Genomic DNA, 17241 nt, shown 5'->3' with positions numbered 1-17241 from the left:
GGAGTACCCAAGGCAGATATTTAATGTATAAACAGTTCTCCCCACAGACTATCAGTGCTTTCTCTCCTACTTAATCAGATTAAAAAGCCAATTCCAGAAACCTCATAATTAATTCAGAAAAGTCATCCTTAAAACTTTCTTCCTTTACATTCTTAATTAAAAAATATCTATTATGGGTTATCCAGAGGAAAAGAACCAGTAGGATAAAGAGATATAGATATTTCAATGTGCTTATTAGGAACTGGCTCAGGTGATTATGGATGCCAATAAGTGTCAGGATCTGGAGAAGCAAGAGAGCTAGCTAGGGTTGCAATTCAGTCTGAAGATCTGAGTTAGGGAATGAATGGGGAGGGAATGGAAGGAGTGGAGAAAGTAATTGATGTAAGTCCCAGTTCACGTTTGAAGGCTCCAAAAGCCCTGGCATGGATATCTGAGAGCTGGAGAGAATGATATCCCAGCTCAAACTGAAAACAGGAATTTGCCTTTTTCCATATCTTCTACTCTGTTCAGTCCTCAGTGGCTTGGATGATGTCCACTCACAATGATGACAACAACCTTTACTTAATTTGCTGATTCAAATGCTTATGTCTTCTGAAAACATTCTCAAAGATTCACCCCAAATCATTTTTGGCCAGCTCCTGGGCATGCCTAAGCCTGGTTAAGTTGTAAATAAAATTTACTCTCCCATCCTCAGACCATAGGCCCCTGAAGGGCATTCTTGTGCTTTAGTACAACTGCAGATCCATTCCATATATACCTCTGCTTATATCTTCTTGATGAAAAACACTTTTAAGAGTAAATTAAGTGCATATTCATTTTATCAGGGTTTGAGGTTAAATGATCCTGAGCTTAGAAATCCAACAGACCTGGCTGTGAAATCAGCACCCCACCTCTCTTCCTTTGTTCTCATTTGTAAAGTAAGAACAACCCCTACCAAACTCCTGGGAGGATTATATGCCAGTAACTAACAGAAATGTGGGGGCTTCTAGTAATCCCCCAGGAGTTTCCTCCACAAACTGCAGAAACCTCATTTCATCAGCTTAGTCTAAGAAGGGAAACTGAAAACAATTTTTTCAACAGTAAGAGCCTGTTTAAAAGGCACAAGAGCAAGAGAAGATTGGGCCTTAATGTGAAGGTAAGAACATCCGTGTGGTGGATCCAAGCCTACAACAGGAGATTGGCCTGGCACGCTTAGGACTGGGGTGAAGACTGGGTATGGATACCACGAGTAAGAACTACCTCTCACTGTTACTACAGCTTCACTATGTTGAACCCAGAGCTTGAAAATAACAGCAGGCTACACTGTGACTCTAAGTTATGAAAGACAAGAGCAAAAGTCTTCAAAAGGACTTCTGAACATAACATTTGTCCTTGAAATAGGGAGAGGAAGTTGTGGTTTTAACTTAATATTGGTGCTGAAGTCCAAGGGTTAAAGCTGCTTGCTCACTCCCTCAACTCCTCTTTCTGTGCCACAAGCCTGCACTGTTTCCACTGCCCTGAACACCATCACATGCCACATGTTCACGTAAGCTGTCTTTTCCAGCAGAATGCAGGTTCCTAATAGCCAACGCTCAATTTTGGCCACCCTGAATTCATAGTGCCCAGAACCAAATTTAAATATATTGTTATTGGATAAAATAATCTCAATAGTTACAACTATACCACATTTGTTAAAAATTAATTTACCTTCTTTTAAATGTTAGTTAGGTTTATGCAGAAAAACAAAACTCTCTATATTATTCACTAATATGACTATGGGAACTGTATTTTAAAATTACATCAGAGAAATTAAAAAGTATATGCACTTGTTCTTATATATAACTTCACCTTAATATGATATGATGCTTCTCTGCTCTTAGAAGCCAAAATATATATGCTTTGATTATGTACCTAATGTAAATAAGTCTTTCTCCCCACAACTTGGCCATCTTTGATAGAAACAAAAAAGGATACTTTTCCAAGGAAAATGCAATGCTATGTATATTTTGTACTTTTGATAGTGCTTTATTTTTTTCCAGAAAATAAAGCTGTGAAGTTAAATAGATTTTTAATGACATTCTAGAATGTTCTATTCAAGACTTGATGATATAGTACACATTTTACAGGTTTAATTACCTATATTATCCTTAAAATAAAAGACTTAAGGAGCTTCCCATGTGGAACTTCAATTTCTCTATGTCACTTTTCTCTATATCCCCAAGTTTTCATTAAAGCTCAACCAATTCTACCAGGCAGAAAAGATGTCTCTGCTTTTAGAACCCCCAAGCTGCTTAGAGTGAGTACAAGCACAATTAGTGTCAAATCATTTGGCACCCCAAAGTAACACACATCAAATGATTCATGAGAACCAGGATCACAATTGAAAAGCAGGACCATAACTGCACTGTGAACCAGCCCAGTGAGCCCTAGTGCTCCTCTGAGATTAGCCACATAACCCAAGGTATCCCTTTACCTCGCTGAACTTAACAGTCTCCTTTATAGTATAGCAGATAACTTTACAACTCTGGGTTTATACATCTTATAATCAGGACTTTTTAGAGTTCCTTATTATAAAGAATGGATTCAATCTTTGGTTTTGGGCAGACTGGAGTTCCAGCTCTGAGCCAAGAGCAGAGCTAGTGATAGTCTGACTCACTGATGCTCAACTCATCCATAAATGTAGAAGAAAATACCAACTTAAGTCTGTAAAGGAAAAAAAAGACATTTATAGCAGATCAAAACCAAATTGTCACGAGAAGTGGCACATGCCTGGAAGACTGCAAATTTGAGGCCAGCCTCCACAACTTAGCAAGACCCTATCTCAAAATAAAAAAAAAATAAATAAAAAAGAGGCTGGAGATGTGGCTCAGTGGTTAAGCAATCCTAATTTTAATCACTGGTACTAAAAGTAAATAAATGTTTAATACTGTTAATTTCACAAAGCTATTTATTACTAGTTATGAGAGATTTCTTTATTGTATGTTATGAAGATAAAACTTTTTTTATTTTACCAGCTACTAAGCCCTTTCTGTGTTCTTCAAAGGAAAATAAAAGAACCTACCTCACATGATCCCTTGTCAAAAGCTTACTAGGGCAGTAATTCTGATCATGCCCTGTTACTATCATCAACCATGGGATACTTTCATACACCAAATGACAATGCTGATTCATTTGCTCAGGAATAACACAGTCCCATTACACTCTAACATCAAAAATATTAGCAATCCAACCTAAGCTGCTCTGTGGATTGTGAGCTTTCCTGTGTTCCTGTGGTCCGATAGAAAGAAGATCATCACAGCATCACAGGTACCAAGGAACTTTCAGGTTCAGGATTGTCATCTTTCCACCCCAAGTAGGTGACCAGAAAAATGAGCTTAAGTGAACATCTCTGGCTACTCTCTCAGTATTTATAATCATCCTCCAAATTTCTCCATCATCTGTTTCAGTACCTCTTAAACTTCAATGGGTATTAAATTTATCTGTAGATGGGCTATGCTAGCTTAAATGACCTAACCTGTATAAATAAGTTACTAAACCAAGCTTCTAACCACACATCTCTGGACACTTGTTATAATCATTTAAATATGTGGATCACTAAAGTGTACTTTAAGGTAGGACAGAGGTTGTTAAAAGAAAGATAAATAGATTTAAATAATCCTAAAGTATGAGTTAAGTGTCTCAAAGCAAGATTGCATTTAATTTTTTTCTTTAGATCTGAGTACAGCCAAGTATAAGAAATAAACAGTAAGCATCCTGAATTGTACATGGCTAGATGGTTATCACATATAGGAAGACTATTATCCACAAATTCAAGCAGAAGGGAAAAAAAGGCAGATTTTTTTTCCAAAATTTTTTTTTTGTCTATTTCCTTTTTATTCTAAGATTGTAAAAGCAACAAGGGGGTATCTATATTCAACTGGCCAATTAACTATGGCTTGGGCAGATATCCCTCTTGGTTATCTTCACTTCACAACTTAAATCTACTTAGTGTGTTTTTTTACTAGGGATAGCCATTGATCCTAGATAGTCCTATATCCTCATTTATCTTATCTTAAAATAAAAATCTTGATTTCCCTTTTAAGAAGGCAGATTATTAACATGAAAAAAACCATTTTCAACAACTTTGCATTTTTTCATATATAAAATTAAATTTATAATATTAATATATTTTAGTGGCAAGGAATTAAATCGCAGTAAATGTTTAAATAATTTACCTACTGACTTCAATGACCAAATAACTTCTGTAAACCTAAGCTCTTTCCAAAGAAAGAGGTGGAACATCACCTCAACATTTCCTACAGAGGTTTGCTGTGCAGCTCTCAGAGATGTCCACATTGAACAGTCCTACCATCCTTATATTTCCAAATTCAGCAATGACTTGTTATACAGATTTGAGAGGTTACCACTGAGGAGAAAAAGACTTAATGATTAAAATATCAAATTAAGAGAGAAGTTCCTGTCACCCTCATTACAAGATTTAAAAAGGAAAGAAGAGGGTTAGGCCTGCTGAGGGTGGGGAAAGGTGAGCTACAGCTTCTGAAGGGATGAAATGATGATCTACATAAAGTAAAGGTCTACTAGCACTCACTTTCACCTACCTTTGCTTTTTTTTAGCCTTTAAAGGCAGCATAGCTACCTAAATGTCTCTTCCCATTTTTACTTTTGATTCTCCTTATTATCCTTATTTAGTGAAATAGCAACATATTATTTTCAGAGAAGTCCTAAACACATATTTTCAAACATCATAATGCCTCTTGGGATGTAATGATAATTTTCAGAGATAAATTACATTAACATACACTATCATTAAAACACGTATTTACACATCTCCAAAGAACTTTATAGACCTGAAAAAAAAATTTACACAGATCCTCAGAAAAATTTGCTCTGAAAAAAAATCAGTGAACTTTACTTACTTGTATTGATCAGAAATTGATTTGACACACCAGGATGATCTACATCCTGTATTGCACTAGCAAAAATTGCTGCAAGAATCTCCAAATCTGTAAACACAGCCTGGAAAATCAGATAATATCAATATTACTATTCTATAAGGATATGAATAAAAAGTATAAAATGACAAATGACTTCCTAGAATTTAGATGGAAAACAAACCTTCAAATCACCATGTATTTTGAACAGACTTTTAGCTAATGAGGTACCTATAAACTTTTTAAGCATAATTCTGGAAGAAAATATTTCAACTTCATTATATCTGAGGATCATCATACTTTTCTAAAAAATAGGAAAAAAAGAGTGTCTTAATAAGACATGGGAAATTCTTTTCTTTGATCCAAATCAGGATTTCTCAACCTCAGCACTGTTCACATTTTGTGTCAGGTCACACTATGTGTGATGATGTCCTGTACTGGTACATTATAGATACTTAGAAGAATTCTTGGCTTGACCATGACATGCCAGTAACATATATAAACAAAAATGTGATACAACCAAAAATTTCTCCAGGCATTCCAAGTGTCACTAGAAGCTGAGGGGAGGGGGGAAAGGGGCAAGAAATCATCTACAGTTGAAAACCACTCATCTGAATGATGAGGTATTAACATAATTTCATACTGAGAACAATGCAAACTATATCCAAAAAGAGAATCTTTCCCAAAAATGATTAAGGAAATCAAATTGCTTTAGCAAACACTTAGCAGAATAACATCTTAGGATTTAAAAAAAATTAAAGTATTTTTTCCTAATAAATTCTATGGAAAATATCAATGCATTCACTGTTTACATTTTATAAATTAATCATTCTTTGAACTCTAACTTAAAAAGTCATCAAAATGAATTTCCAGAAAACAAACAAAAGTCCAGATGTGCATTATGACATATCCACTGGATCATTTCAAAAGAAGAAATATAAACAGATGAATCCCTAAATCTCTGATCCACTTTTACAGACAAATTCATCAAAGCTGCAACTGCTTTATTAACCACAACATTTATCCCCTATAAGTCAACATATTTCCAATAAAGCCAATTACTATATGCATCACCATTTTCAAAACAAACATAAATTAATGAACTTTTCCATCTATTTTAAAGAGAAGAAATCAAAATTTATGCAAAACATCACTGAATACTTATGATTACGCTCTCTGAAATTATCTTACCTTGGCCAGAACATCTTCTTGTTCTGTTTTAACTCCAAACCTTGGGATACTTGAATTAGTCAGACTAGAACTATACATCAATTTCTTGACTCTACTGATCTGAGACATTGGCCTTTTCTTTTTCTCTTTTTCCTTCTGAGTTGGAGAAGAAATTTCCACTTCATGTTGCTTATCTTAAGAAATTTAGAAATTATTCTACAATTATTATGAATTCTACTTTAAAAAACACAACATGCATAATTAGGCAGGATATAATTAATCACTGGGAAATATTTACAAGTTATACTTTTCTAATAGAGTTGAATATTCATAATTTGATGAAAACTTGATATCCTCACATACAAAATTAAGCAAATAAATTCCATAATAAACTAATTAATATCAAATGCCCAGTGGTTACTTCCTGATAGATCACCCAATGAAAAAAATCATGCAAGACTTAATCATTACAGCAGACTCACAGAAAGTACAATTCTTGATTATTTGCTCTGTTCACCAACTCCATTACTGTATGACAATAACCTAGAGGCTTGAAACTGCTCTTGCCAACTAAGGATTTCCATTTTCAACACATACTTTAAAATAATAAAAACTTCAAACACAAATATAATAAAAATAGCAGTGTACAAATCTAACAGCTAATTAAAACCGATCAGACTATGGGAATTGAAGCAGCATTTTTTGAAAGAAAATATAGGTTTCCCCTTTATTTCCTGTTATTATAGAAATAAGCTTTCTAAGGAAAAAAAATACAAAGGGAAGTAGTCCCTTTTGACATTTGACGAGGTAAATTAAAAAAAATTGAAAATGGAAACATGCATAGTCAATGACTTGAATAACTCAGGTCCTTTCTTTTTCTATACTACATTAGATAAGTTATGATGTAATCAAGTTTTATAGGAACCACAGAGAATTCCAATTATAAGTTATTAAGTGATTTTACACCAATACTCTTTATCTTTTTCTACAGTAAAATCAATATATCTTGGTACATTTATTCTTCCACTATTTCAAGCAGTCAGCAAACCTACCCATTCATGTCTGTTCAGTAATGTGCCAATCAGCCATCAAAACAGTTTTGTTTTGAAAGTAATTTTAAATCAAGGATTTGTTCAAATTACTGATTTTCACTTATTGCACTTCTTTCTCCTGATGAGGTAGAGGGGCTGCCCAAGAACATCATACTTTCAGCTATTATTAGCACACTGTTCTTTAGCAGTTGCACTGTACTTGCTCACCAGATTGCCAGGCATGGTACGCATTAGACAATCAAATCATCAAGGGAAGGACTATTTCTAATTTATCATTAAGTACCTAGTGTCCAGCCAGGGAAGCATTTAAGAAAAATTTGTCAAATGCATGCATAAATATCTTATAAAATACATTGTACTGTTCTGTATTGTGAAAAAAAAAACTGTCTAGGGATGTAGCTCAGTGGTAAAATGTGTGTAGGTGTGAAGACCTGAATTTAATCCCTGGCACCACTGAGTAAATAAAAAAAATTTACTTTGTCACCTTATATTCTAAGGCTTAGAAGTTTACAGTATCAAATTATTAAGATAATAAATACAAATGGAATTTTTGACACTTATTTGATTTCCAAAATGAGTTTGTGCTTCAATCCCTCTCCAAAAACCAGCAAGCAAACAATTCAAAAGAAAAATTTTAAGCTGCATGGAGTTATTCTCACCTAAGAATGTGTCTGATATGTACTCCGACACTTGGTTTCCAGACTGGCTCATTTCAGAGAGATGGGTGAGCTCCCGATTAAGCAACCTTTTAAACTGAAAAACCAAAAGGTAAAATGAAATAACAGAAGAGGAAATTTTAAGTGAAATAACTTAAGCGTATCCTGGGACACAGAAAGATACATCCCCCAAATTTTAAATTGCCTTGATAATTTAGAGGAGAACTCTTCAACGCAACCTTCTGCAATCATAGGAAAGAACCATAAGCTGTGTCACTTGTGACAGTGGCTGCCAGGCACAGGTGACTGCCACACACTTGAAATATGGTCAATGTGAACAAGACACAGAATTTTGAATTTCGTATAATTATTCTCAATTTAAATAGTCTGTGGCTGGTGGCTATGACATTGAATAGCACAGATTTTGACAATCAATGACAATTAATATTAAAGACAATTATACACTTTAAATGTATTATTGGTATTTAGATAAAAATATAATTTATAAGCACACAAAAGTGTTTTCATGTGACTAAGCATGGTATATTTTTATCATTTGGTTTATCATTACCAGAAATGAATATATAAATAATATTGGTATTATTTTACCCCAAAGTAAACTTTAATAGATTTGAGTACTTTTGGGGAACTGTGGAAAAATAAAACTTAAATAAACACTACATAATATATTCTTTAAATTTTTTTTTCAAGTAAAAAGTAGAAGGCTTATTGGTCCTCAACATTCATAGAATTTGCCAACCCAATTTCCAAGTAATGAAACAAACAAACAAACAAAAACCCCATCAACTTTCATTATTGTATTTTATTACTTTGCAACTTATTTTACTAAAGCTACAGTGCTTGTTTTATCCAAAGATACCACGCGGCATTGCCAACATTTTCAAAGATTTGATACTTCCTTGCACATCCACTGCTTTAAAAAAAAAATCTTCAATAAAATGATTTTATTCTTTTACACTTAAACACATTTAAATTTTGTCTAATCATGTATGCTCAACAGTCATACGTGGCTGGCTAGTGGCTAATGTACAACTTAGAGATTTCAAAATGCATCCTTGGTTTATCACAATCTAATATATATAATGCATTTACTATTTCCAAAAAAATGATAGAACCTTAAAAATTTATACCCTTCCTGTTTTTATGTTTTTATTGCAATTTATAAATACCATAACTATTATGCCCACTGTTTTTCAATTATATTTGGCCACATATTTGCCATTTAATTTTAGCTAATCATTTCTTCCTGCCTCAGTTTTTTTTCTTCTGTCAAATATTTGGTGCTTAAAGAACTATTTTTATATTTCTTTAAAGCAGGTGAATTGATGGCGAATTCTCTTATGTTTTCTCCTCTTCCTTGAAAGTATCTTTATTCATATTAGAAATTTTGAAGGCAAATATTTCTAGGTAAAAAATTCTAAGTTGACATCTATTTAACTTCAGCCTTTTTGAGTTGTTATTCTGCCTTTAACTTCCACTGTAACTATTTTGATTGCTTTTCCTTTAAGGGTATTGCTTGCTGTTGAATCTGGACATTCAGTCTATGGCCATACAACCTTGAACATGTCCAATCTCACCTGTATCTGAATGTTAAGATTTTCTTTTGCCATCATATATAAAAAGTTATTCTATTAGGATTGCAGATGTATTTATTCTTTCTTGAATACATCCTCTCTGGAGTTTTAGGATATTTTGTGTATCTTTGCCTTAATGTCTTGTGTCAACAGTGAAGATATTCAGCTAGCAGTTAACATGTCAGATATTTCTTCTAATATATTTTCTCCTTTCTTCTTCCCTCCAATCTGTGCCTCAAGTTTTATTATAGACACATTCTATATTATTTTTCCTTGTTGCTATTATTTTATATTTCTTTCATTCTGTGTGAATATATTCTACTTACTTAGTTTCCTGTATACAATACTGTGTCATTTCTACACAAACTCATTTAATCTTAATACCCATACATACATCAACTCAACTGTTGGAGTACTATACCCTTAAGCATTTTTAGACACTACTCTTGGCATTTTCATTCCCCTTAGGTCATCTCTTATTAAAGAATTGACAGTACTGACATAGTAGTTGCTTCTAAATATATCTTCCTTTGACTTTGAAAACAGCCCAAATAGGCTTTTAAATATGCTTTTAATATTTCTCTTAATATAGAGAATATTAATATATAGAGTATCTTAATATATAAGATACTTGACCAAAGCCAGATACATCATTCCTTATCTTTAGCAGCCTTTAAGTGGTTGAGCTTCACTAGAAATTCTCATTTAAGTCTGGAAAAGAGCAGTGAATTTATCTTTTAGAAATGTTTGAAATGCAATTATTTCTCAGTGTTAAATTAGCTTATTTAGAATGTTCTAAAAGTAATGCTTCTCTATATAATTGTTACAAATATGATCTAACTCAATGTAGTTAAATCTCTCCAAAAGTCAATCTTATTGATCATCTAAATTAGGCATAAGGATTGAACTCTCCCTACTAAGCACTGCAGAAGGTCATCACAACAACAAATCAATAAACTGCTGGACACAGTAATGCATACTAGCACTCCCTGGCTGTCAAAAACGAACTGGTCAAGATAAATACAAGTTATAGTTGTCAATTCACAGGTCTAGGAACCTTATTCTCAAACCCAGGAACACAATGGTTACCTTTTTACTCTACTTTCTTTTTGTAACCTCTTGTTAATTATAAAATGCACATGTGATAGAAAACCCAGAATGCTATACAGAAGAAAGCAAGAAACCATGCGAACCCATTACTTAGAAATAATCACAATCAGTTATATTTTCTTCTATGCCCCTTTTTAACCTCTGTGAGATTTTTCAATTAAAAATTGGCATCATATAACATATAAAACATAGTTGCTTCTTGTTTTCACTTAGCATTTTATAGTATCATCTACTAGAAAGGCCTTCTAAGAATATTCGTAAGATGTTTGCAATACTGTTCAAATTTTTTTCTGTCCATCTTATTAAATTATGTATCCTTGAGTAAATTATGGGTTACTGATTAATTAAGCTAATGGAAAGTGTCTTTTATTTAGTCTGGCACATAATAGTTGCTTAAATTATTTGAGTTCTTTTTCCTAGCCCTCTTTTTGATACTCAGTTCCTATTTTTGTGTGTTTTTTAAAAAATTGATATTAATTTTTATGATTGAAGAACATGCACTTGAAGGACTTGATTATAGTTATGACTAGCCCCCTCTTCATCTAATCCCATAAAAGAATTTAAGACATAGAGGAAACTATGTTCAAAAACATATTATATCATATATAATCTCACACAGGTTGGAGAGTGGACAACACATCTTGCTTTACAGATATAATCCACCTTTGAAAACATCCATTAAATAGAAACACACACACACACAAACACACACACACTTAAAAAGACAGTCTGCTATTAACATTTGAAGCATGTATTCAAGTAAGTATCTCTTTGACTAGACATTGTCCCTGTCATAAGCTATAAGTTTATATAATCACAAAGTCATTTTATATAAAAGGTGTGAAATAGGCAGTCCTTTTAGCCTCTGCCAGCCCCTCAGCAGTCAGTATAGGGAAGGTGTCCACCTGCACCCTGTAAATGTAACTAAACACTAAATCTTCTGGGGCAAGTGGAAAAATTAGATGAGGATCCAGGTATTCACAGACCCATCTTCTAACTTGTGCACAAGCTCTAACTTAGAAGGAATATATTGTCATATGTACAAATAGAAAAATATTTGTTAGCTGCAAATCTGGGACACAAATTACTGATGCATAATTTTTCTGGTGATTAAAATATATAATTCATCAAAATAGCCAGTTAGTACAGATAACTAAAGCAAAAATGCCAGAGAATCTATTGTGTAGACTGAATTAACAAGACTGCATATTCCATTGAATATTTCATATCATACACATTATGCCCAGACTATTCTTTTGTTTTTGTTCAAAACAGAAAAATCCTGGGTTGGAGAAATCCATTATCACACATCTATCTCTCTACCAAGGTTTGCAAGGTGCTCCAATAAAGTCAATATTTAATTTTATCATAATTATAACTGACAGTATTTGAAGCAACCTCTCTCTTCCCAAAGGAATGAATTATGAGGGATTTCCTATGGAGTACTGTCAAAGCATCCATTAGGTTAAAACATAAGGATATTTTCTAAAAGGAATAAAAATCATACTATTTGGCTATTACACAAAACTTTAAATCCAGGGAAACTAAACTAATAACCACAAAAATCACCACAATTGCTTTCTCAACTATTAGCTGATCTTAAAAATTGGTTTTGGAGTGTATAGCCTGATGTACTAAAGAACCATATACTAAAGTATTCAACAAAAATTTTAAAATCTAAGTAGAATTTTTCTTATTTTGAGATAACTCTGTAACATTTACTAAAATAATTACATAAAAATTACCATGACTGGGGAAAAATGATGATTTTAAAAGTTAATAAAATGTATTCTTATTGAAATATCATTATATTTCTTGAATAATAGATTTAAAAGACACAAAACTCTGAATTGATTTTCAATTAAAAATTGGTTGCGATTTAATTGAGCATTTAGTTATTTTTAAAGTAGCCTCTAAATATTTTCTGCTTGGGAATTTCTTGTTAGTTTTGGTTTAAGTAATTAGAAAATAAAACAGAATCATGGTTGCAATGAATAAAAACATGAGGAAAATTTCTAAATCCTTTGTTTTCATTAAGCATCAGAATATCTGTGAGTAGCATTTAAATTAAATTAAATTAAGTGTATTAATTCACTTCTTGAGATTAACAAAAGCATCATCATCATACAAACTTTTTTAAAATAATTTTACACTAAGATAATCAATTTTCATTTTGAGACAAATATCAGTTAAATATTCAATGTCAATTTTTAATGTAATCTAGAGTTCTATATCCAAAAAGGAAAAAATATCTTTGTCATATTAAAGTAGTACAGGCATTTAGCAAGAGCCATAAATTAACTGTATAACCTTTAAAGTGTTACATGTTAATTGGAATCCATAAATCAGAATAGGAAATTTGACTAAAAATTATTTGCAAATGAATTTACTTAATTACCTTGATATTTTAAAGCACAACACAAACTTACACCATATGACAAACAGAAGAATCACTGCACATCAAAAAGCTATTTTAACAAGCTACACATGATAAAAAGTTATCCAATCTTATCTTGAATACCGAAAACACATATTTCTTTTATAGTTTGTGTAAAAGGAAAAATATAGAATTGCTTAGAAGGCTTAAATACCATCATAATTTGTTAACACTATCAATTATGTAATCGGAGTAACCAGGAGTTTTCAAAGGAAAAATCAATCTTACCTTTATGTAGCTCCACGACACTGATACCAAATAGTTTGCTTCAGGCATTTTTGATTGCTTATCAAAAATGTTTATATATATGATAAATATGTTCAAAAATATGTGTATCTTCAAATCCTTTATACTTTCATAATCCCCATAAGGCAGTGTGGGATTTTAAAGATTTTGGTAATTAAGTATTCAAAAGAATGCCTCGTATTAGGTTCCATCCAGTCATCTTCCCATTAAATACATGCCATTTGTAAAACTCCAGAATGGAACAAAATTCAACAATTATTCTGAATAAAGAAAATCCATGTGATAAAAGAATAGCTAAAGATCTAAGGGTTTGCATCTTTCTCTCTCCCAGCTCCAGGGCTTAATGAATAATGTATATCAAGATGCTTAGCTGCAAGAAAGACTAGTTCTGTCAAAAGCTACCAAATAAGGAACTGCAGGGAAGCTGGGAAGAGTGAAAAGAAACCCCTCCCACAGAACCCCAACTATGCACCAATCGTACTCCATTCTCCAGAGTGTGAGGGCAGGGGGTGTGGACCTGGCGCAGGCTGCTTTGTGATTGGCTGGTGAGGGCGAGCCTCTGGGGAAGAGGTTTTCCACCTGACCCGGTGAACGCCATTTAATAACGGTCTCCCTACAGCTCGGAGGCTGCCGTGAGAAAGATGAATGGGGCTTCCCTCTTACAAAGATGCATAACGACCATTACACTATTCAAAATCCGCAGCTCTTTCTTAGACAAAGACTGACAGCCCTTCTGGAACCCTTTCTAAGAACTTTAATGTTCTTGGACTTTACTTACATCCACATAAATGCTGCTCTGAAAAGGATAAGCATGCATTTTAATTACTTCCCTTTCTCTTGGATTTCTCAAATCCCAAACAAGTGGCTTCCTTGGTGACCTAGATATAACCATGGTTCTTCCCCTGTTCATAATAAAAGCCAAGGGATTAGAAAATGTGACCTATGCCCAGAATTCACAAATTCAATGATGCAGCCTCTGACCTGTATGGTATGGCTGGTCTTAGGTCCCCCCCTTTTTTTTTGGTGGGGCTATGTGTGCCTGAGCTCTTTAATTTCCAAAATCTTAATGTAGAGATGATTTATTATAAATCTGACTTGGGAGAAAATGAATCCAAAAGCTAACAAGCTGTGTTTAGATAAAGAATGCAATGTATATAGATTTCAGGATCTATATTTTGATCAGAAGGGAACATTTTTATGGCTGTAAACTTAAAGTGGCTTTTAGGAATACAGAACTAAGTTGAAGAGTAATCACTACTATATAGAATGTGATTCTTTCAGGAAAAAACATTTTTATGTATGGTTTAGAGTAGTATTACTCTGTAATTTTTTATATTAAAGAGGTCTTTTGTATGAGAAAAGGGGGAAATCTTGCTTTTGTCCTATTTTAACATAAAATCCTGCCCATTCTCCCTCATCTCCATCTCAAAATTTTATTCTCAACTCTTTGGTGACTTAATGATATGATTACTGCACATTCTTCCTGTCATTGAAGTACTTCTCTTGTTCAGGTTTGTCTTAGATAGTATGCCCTCATCATAAATACAGCAGTTCTTCCTTGTCTGCAGTTTCACTTTCTACAGTTTGTTAATCAAAAAATATTAAGTGGAAAATTCTAGAAATAAACAGAATTTTTAATAACTTTAATTTTGGCATATTGTTAAAATTATTCTATTTTATCTTGGTGATCTCTTATTAGGCCTGATTTATAAATTTCATCATTATGTTTATACAAGAAAAAATACAGTATATGTAGGTTTTGGTATTCTTCACTGTTTTAGGCAGCCAGTGGGGGTCCTAGAACATATCCTCTGTAGGTAAGAGGGAGTCCACTGCATTTTCTTCATTTTGAAATTCTGTTGATTCCTTGATGCTGAAGTTCTTAGTTGCAATTTACACCCTTGTGTTTTATTCCCTAAATTTCTCTTAATCCTTTACAAAAGATAAAAAAAAGGCAAAACCGTTTTTTTTTTTAAATATGGTATTTCATCCTCCTTACCTCCTTTGAAGTGTTCAGCCTTGTTTGATCACTCTTAACACTTTCCCTGAACTCCCAGCGTCCTGAACTTCTTTTCTTTTCACTGCTCTGACCATCCCTTCTTTGCTTTCTTCTATTAATCCCCTAACTCAGGATCTCCACAGACTCTCGCCCAGGCCTACACTCTTCAATGACTACTTCTAAGTTGAACATTAGTACTGTATTTCCAAAAATATAGTACTCTTCCCTTTCAAATGTCCTGCCCGTCATGTCAAACTTTTTCAAAACTATGAAACATTTTTCTATATTTAAAGTAGTTCTTATCATAACTAACTCCCATTGCAGTCAGGGGGCCCAGGTTGTTTCCAGTGTCTCAGATGAAATCCGTGACTCCTATCATCCAATAGGTGTCTCATGTGAGTCACACACTGTCAGGTGTTTGATATAAATCATCTAATTGAATCCTCGAGTAACCCTGACATGTTCCCCTCTACCACATTACCTTTTCTCTTTCACCCATCATCCTGACCAAATCCTATCTTTCATAAAATACCATTACTTTCCTTTTGTTCCTTTCTATTCCCACTTCCGTCATATCAATCCAAATACTTAAAAGAGTAAAATAGAAAGTACCTCAATTTCATTCCCTCCAATCTCTCATTTCCACATAAACAAAACACTTTGAGAGAAAATATGAATTTCCCCAATTCACCCAGCACCTGGACTCTAATCTTAACTTCTAAATTGGTTAGTGCAGCAGCTAATCTGCAAAAGACTCCTAATGAGTCACACCACTCCACTACGCTGAATCTGAGCTGGCTGTGTACCCACATGATGATGCATGACTGCTGAGGCTAAGTCACAGAGGCCTTGAGCTTTCACCTTGATTTCTTTGAATTTGCTATTGGAATACCTGTGCTGATATGTAGGAAAGTATGGAGTGGGAGATATGGAGAGATTGTGCCTGCCTAAAAACAAGCACACACATCTGCGCAGTCACCAACCAGACCAAGATGAAGAAGCCATCCTGGTCATGCAGCTCAGTTTAGCTTTCAGATGACTCCAGCCCCATCCACTATCTGACTGCAACCACAAGGGACCCCAAATGAGAATGTCTAGCCATGCCCACAAAATCATGGAAACTAGTAAAAATAAATTGTATTTCAAGTTTGAAGTGATTTATTATACAGCAATCAATAGCCAGAACAGTTAGGAGGAGTAAATGAAATGTGTAACTCTACATCAGGTACAACTAGACAAATGAGAAGTTATACTCCATTTATGTATGATGTATCAAAATGCATTCTACCCTCACACATAACTAATTAGAATAAAATAATAAAATAATATATACAAAGCACTTATGATATTGATAACAATAATTCCATTATCATATCAACATTTTTTAAATATTGTCTTAGTTGAACACAGACACAGTATCTTTATATTATCTGTTTTTATTTGAACCCAGTGCCTCACACATGCAAGGCAAATGCTCTACCAACTGAGCTACCACCCCAACCCCATACCATCAATTTTTAACTCTTGGATTACTACTTCTTTTCTTAATATACCTTGTTTCCTTTCATCTGCATCATGTCACTCTGTGTCTCAGATCTGAAATTCTGTCATTGAATCTCCACTATTTTCTCGCTTCTGACCTTTCCCCCTCCAGGGCCATAGTGATTTCCATTGCCAGACCTCATTTCCTCAAATCCAGCCTCAGCCTGTAACTTCAAAGCTAGTAACCTACCACCTACTTCCTTCCATCTACATTCCTCTATGGGATTCAGATTGGTGCTCCTAATCCCTAAATGCAAAACTGTTTTCAGCTGCTCTTTGACATCTCCATTCTGTCCCTGGAAGGCTAGAATTCCAACTGTCTCTTGGACCAGCAGCCCCCATTTCCCTATCTTTACTAGCTCCCTCCTCCTTCCACTCTGCCTGCCTCAAACCAGCCCTTCAAAGTCAGATTTAAGTTATTCAAGTATGTCTCAAACATAACTATTCCTGTCCTTCTCCAAATTTTAATTATCATTTATTCACCCCTTCATACAAAATATATTTTCTACTAAGCTCCTACTATA

The 17241-nt window shown here is 33.8% G+C and overlaps 1 pseudogene across 1 annotated transcript in view; it reads right to left on the bottom strand.

The window, feature by feature from the left end:
* The window catches only part of LOC144365714 (3',5'-cyclic-AMP phosphodiesterase 4D-like), a 169628-nt pseudogene that overhangs the window by 6184 nt on the left and 146203 nt on the right, over positions 1 to 17241 (bottom strand). The window contains exons 7-9 of the transcript XR_013424507.1: positions 7792 to 7885; positions 6102 to 6274; positions 4896 to 4995 (exon numbers count right to left, since the gene is read on the bottom strand). The product of XR_013424507.1 is annotated as a 3',5'-cyclic-AMP phosphodiesterase 4D-like (transcript). The remainder of the gene's footprint in view (positions 1 to 4895; positions 4996 to 6101; positions 6275 to 7791; positions 7886 to 17241) is intronic.

This window comes from Ictidomys tridecemlineatus, chromosome 7, assembly GCF_052094955.1.
Source record: "Ictidomys tridecemlineatus isolate mIctTri1 chromosome 7, mIctTri1.hap1, whole genome shotgun sequence".
NCBI classification, from domain to species: Eukaryota; Metazoa; Chordata; class Mammalia; order Rodentia; family Sciuridae; genus Ictidomys; species Ictidomys tridecemlineatus.
Note: the sequence above shows the minus strand (reverse complement) of the source record. Positions and strands in the feature narration are given on the sequence as shown.